The sequence below is a fragment of the Pinus tabuliformis genome, chromosome 3_1 (genome assembly GCF_031772625.1).
Source record: "Pinus tabuliformis cultivar Carrire ecotype Pingquan chromosome 3_1, CPIR1, whole genome shotgun sequence".
Lineage (NCBI taxonomy): Eukaryota > Viridiplantae > Streptophyta > Pinopsida > Pinales > Pinaceae > Pinus > Pinus tabuliformis.
In genome coordinates this window covers 701,528,932-701,534,013 of record NC_142301.1, presented here as the reverse complement: position 1 = coordinate 701,534,013, position 5,082 = coordinate 701,528,932, and the positions used below count along the sequence as shown (strand labels likewise).

Sequence of the window (5,082 nt, the reverse complement as noted above, 5' to 3'; positions counted from 1 at the left end):
AATAACATTACCACCACGTTGCTCTGGTTATATAATTCACCCATCCCTCCTATATCGTGGAGATAACATGTGTTATTAAAATAAAACAATAAAATAACACACAATAAACTCTGCCAAAGATTCTAGTCAAAACTTCTAAAAAAAAATCTAAATCAAAATTTAAAATAAAACATAATAAAATACCCAAAGAATGTAACCGGCACTCTCCCCCAAAAAAAATCCAAGTCAACTTTTAATGGGTCAAAGAAGTTGCATTATAGTTAAAAAGGCCGAATCAAGTTTTAATTGATCAAAGAAGGGACATTATATTAATAAAGTGAAAGCTCATCGGGATTGAGAACTTTGTTTCCTTGAAAATCAGCACCGTTAGCTAAAGTAGAGCTGTGTCAGAGAGTTTAAAATATATTACATCAATGAAAAACCAACCAATAATTTTTTTCCCATTTCATAAGGATGATGGTATTGTCACCTAATTTAACTGAAATTTATATACAGAAGAGTGACACATTTAAATATTCAAATTACAGAATGTGTCACCCTCAAGGTGGACAATGAAGGCTGGGTTTAATAAGGAAATTAAAGACTCAGTACAAACTGAGAGATAAGGTTCCATTTTTGCTGATGTCGTTTGACATTGAAAGTTTTGGGCTGAAAAGAATTCTGAGTAGACTTAGAAAGCTTCAAAACCGCGTGAGTCTTCCAAAAAGACTTTTCCATAAATTCAGGGCTGCAAAACCCTTTTCATGCTGGTTCTTACATTCATTCTGATCTTGCACACTGTTTTTGAACATATTAATATTTATTGTATGCATACATTGCTTTTAGTTCATGGAAAAATAATTGCAGTCCTACTCTGCTTTCATTTGCAAAGCCATCATTCCAGGACTTGATGTAATGGCCATTTGATGATGAGGTAGAAAGTTAGAAGAGCAGTGTTGACACTGTAGCTAGTGGTTATATGCGCTGGATATAATGGACAAATCTCACAATAATGGTCTTGTATTTCAATAACTCTGTTCTTGACATATTTAGGAACCTGCACTTTCATGGCAATCTCCAAATTATTCTCTAGAATAGAGGTGAACTGAAGTCCATCTTTCTATATTCTAAAGAAGGAGGTCCTATCCTAGCTCGGTCAGGGGGTGAGGGCATCGGTTCAATGGTCAGGGTGGAAATCTGGGCAGAGTTATAGGCTCTTGGCATTGCCTGGAGGTGCAGAGGAAGAAAGAGACACAGAGAATCCTATAATTTGGGTGCAGAGAAAAGAGAGAACCACAAAATTGGGCTGCAGAGAAAGAAGTGAAGGAAATGGCAGTCATTGTGTGCATTTGTGTGTTGCTTTTATTGTCATTTTATCAGAATGGGGTTTCAACTTCACAGGATAACTACCTTATAGACTGTGGATCAAAAAGTAACACCACAGTGGGTGGAAAGATCTTCACTGCAGATACCCCCTCCTCATATATGTCGATTGCCACCAATGAAGACATCTTTGCTAACACTACAAATTCCAATCTACAGGTTCCTTCCGGTATCTATTTGACAGCTAGAGTATTTACTCAGAAGTCATCCTATACCTTCAGTATTGGGCACCAGGGCAGACACTGGGTACGTTTACATTTCTTTCCATTCTCTTATCAAATGTACAATCTTACAAGTGCCATATTTTCAGTAGCCACCCAAGAATTTGGTCTATTGTACAATTTCCAAATCCAGAATAGTTCAATTGTGATGAAGGAATATCTCATCAATGTAAATGAACAAACATTGGTCCTGACCTTTATTCCCTCCAATAATTCCTTTGCGTTTGTCAATGCCATTGAAGTTGTTTCTGTGCCGAACACTCTTGTTTCAGACACAGCTCAAGCTGTGCCCCTGCCTAATACTTACAGTGGTCTATCTGAGCATGCTTTTGAAACAATTTACAGACTTAATATGGGAGGACCCTTGATTACCCCTGACAATGACACCCTTGGGAGATTTTGGGATCCTGATACAAGCTTCTTAGCTTCAAACTTGCTTGCCAAAAATTTCAGCATCCCGGCCAACAATATTGTGTACCGCCAAGGACTAGTTACTAATGAAACCGCTCCCAGTATTGTATATGCTACTGCTGAGGAGATGGCTGCAGCCAATGTCGCAGACCCAACTTTCAACATTTCTTGGTTGTTTACTGTGGATCCAGATTACCAATACTTCATTCGGATGCATTTCTGCGATATTGTGAGCAAAGCATTGAACGAGTTATACTTCAATGTATATATTAACAATGATAATGTGATGGGCGATAATTTTGATATATCAGCTGCAACACAAAACTTGGCAGCAGCTTATTACAGAGATTTTGTAGTACTTAATACATCTAATGGATCGAAAAATCTTGCTGTCAAAGTAGGACCTGCAATAAATATGGCAAGTGTTTCCCCCAACGCCATATTAAATGGGCTGGAGATTATGAAGATGAGCAACTCTAACAAAAGTCTGGATGGATCTTTCCCACAGAACAGTTCTATCAGATCAAACAGGAATAGCAAAGTTGGTCTAATAGTTGGATCCGTTGTAGGTTTTTTAGTTGCTCTTGGGCTATTAATGGTGATCTACTTCTGTTGTCGTAGATCTCAAAAACTCTCTGCTAAACCCTGGTTGCCTCTTCCACTACATGGAGGGCATTCTGAAACTAAAGGGCGCAAGGGAAGCAAAGTGTCTGCTGGGAGTCCTGCTTCTCCTGGACCTTCAAGTCTAGGCCGGCATTTCACATTTGCAGAGATAGAAGAAGCTACCAAAAACTTTGATGAGAGTTTGGTTCTGGGTGTAGGTGGGTTTGGTAAAGTGTTCACAGGGATGCTTGCAGATGGAACCATAGTGGCTGTAAAACGGGGAAATCGAAGCTCTGCACAAGGCATGGCAGAATTTCGGACTGAAATTGAAATGTTGTCTAAGTTTCGCCACCGTCATCTGGTTTCTCTTATTGGCTATTGTGAGGAGCATTCTGAGATGATTTTGGTTTATGAGTACATGGCCAATGGACCTCTTAGGAAACACTTGTATGGATCAGATCTTCCTCCTTTGTCATGGAAACAGAGACTTGATATATGCATAGGGGCCGCTAGGGGTCTTCATTACCTTCACACAGGAGCAGAGCAGGGAATCATTCACCGTGATGTAAAGACAACCAACATTTTGTTGGATGAGAATTTTGTGGCCAAGGTGGCAGACTTCGGGATTTCAAAGACTGGACCTGCTCTGGATCAAACCCATGTGAGTACTGCTGTCAAAGGTAGCTTTGGGTATCTTGACCCTGAGTACTTCAGAAGGCAGCAATTGACACAAAAATCCGATGTCTATTCCTTTGGAGTAGTGCTTATGGAGTTACTGTGTGCAAGGCCGGTCATTGATCCTTCTCTTCCCAGAGATAAAATCAATATAGCAGAGTGGGCAATGCATTGGAAAAGTAGAGGCATGCTTGACCAAATTATTGATAGGCATCTTGTAGATAGCATCAACCCTAACTCCCTGAGAATGTTCGGAGAGACGGCTGGAAAGTGTTTGGCTGATCAGGGTATTGACAGGCCCACCATGGGTGATGTGCTGTGGAACTTAGAATATGCCCTTCAACTTCAGGAAACTGCGATGCTGGATGATGCAGATGAAAATAGTGCTAATCGCATTTCAGAGATTCCATTACGCTTTTCTCAGGAAGAGCATTTCAGTAGTAGCACTATAGAGAGGGATATTGTTGCTGCAGGTGAAAAAGGTTCGGAAGGTGCGAGTGCAAGTACAGTATTTTCACGACTAGTTAATCCTCAGGGAAGGTGATTACAGAAATTTGATGTGTGGGGATTCATTACCAACTTATGTGAGCTGGCCACTGTTGTGCAAATCAGTGATGGCCCTCAGAAATCCTTATTCCTTATTGGTCCTCTAACTGTTTATCCCAAATCTTCAATTCTGGCTTTAATGGCACTTGCTGCCTACCTCGCTACCATGCAAGCCGAGCCCATATGGATGGATTTTCCCACATTTCCTCTTTTTTTTTTTCAGGTTTCAAATTCTACCTTGTCAATATTGTACTACTCTGTGGTATTTCCTGTGTACAGAAACCATTTGGCATTTTCACTTATTAGAAGCTTTCTTTGACTTAAGATGAATAGTTTCTATCGAATTCTACCTTTTCTCACACAGATATGGCTGTTATTTAATAGATCATATCGAATCCTACCTTTTCTCACAGAGGTATGGCTGTTATTTAATAGATCATTTCGCTTGATTGCAATAATGAAATGAGGTGCATTCTATCTCAGTCGTATCAATTATTGGAAAAAGAGAAATCTAGTTTATGGAGACCAGTTTAGATCTATTTTAATTTCAGATTTTATATACTTCGAGTTATAATTTATTTTTACATTTTTTATTTTAAAAATACCATATTCATATAATTTTAAACTTTTATTCATATAATTTTATTTTTATTTTTTTACTATTTCTAATTACTATTTTTTTACATCATTTAAAATACTAAAATTCAAAATATTAAAAATTCAATATGGCAAGTTTAGAAATGATTAGAATCTGTCTTGTTCCTATTTTACTTCGTAAAATATTTCAGTATGAATATGTTTCATTTAAAATAGTAATAATATTGTTTATAAGTTTTTTTTATATGTTATTAAAAATTTAATATGACAAGTTTAGAAATGATTAAAATATGTCCCGGGTAAAGGAAAAACTCCTAATTTATTTCAATAGGAATATATTCAACATATTCATAATATTGTTTATAAGTTTTTTTATGTGTTACTAAAATTCAATATAACAAGTTTAGAAAAATTTTAATATGACAAGCGAATTTATTTTTGGTAAAGGAAAAATTCCTAATTTACTTCTGTAATTTATTTCAGTATGAATATGTTTCATTCAACATAGTCATAATATAGTTTATAAACCCCTTAATGTATTACTAAAAATTCAATTACAATAACTTTAGAAATTATTAGAATCTGTTCTAGATAAAGGAAAAATTCATAATTTATTTCTGTAATTTATTTCAGTATGAATATATTTCATTCAACACAGTCATAATAT

At 36.6% G+C, this 5,082-nt stretch overlaps 1 pseudogene; it reads left to right on the top strand.

Annotated features, from left to right (window-relative positions):
- The first annotated feature begins 741 nt into the window (after window positions 1–741).
- On the top strand, window positions 742–4,234 carry LOC149189070 (receptor-like protein kinase THESEUS 1 pseudogene; annotated as a pseudogene).
- The last annotated feature ends 848 nt before the right edge of the window (window positions 4,235–5,082 follow it).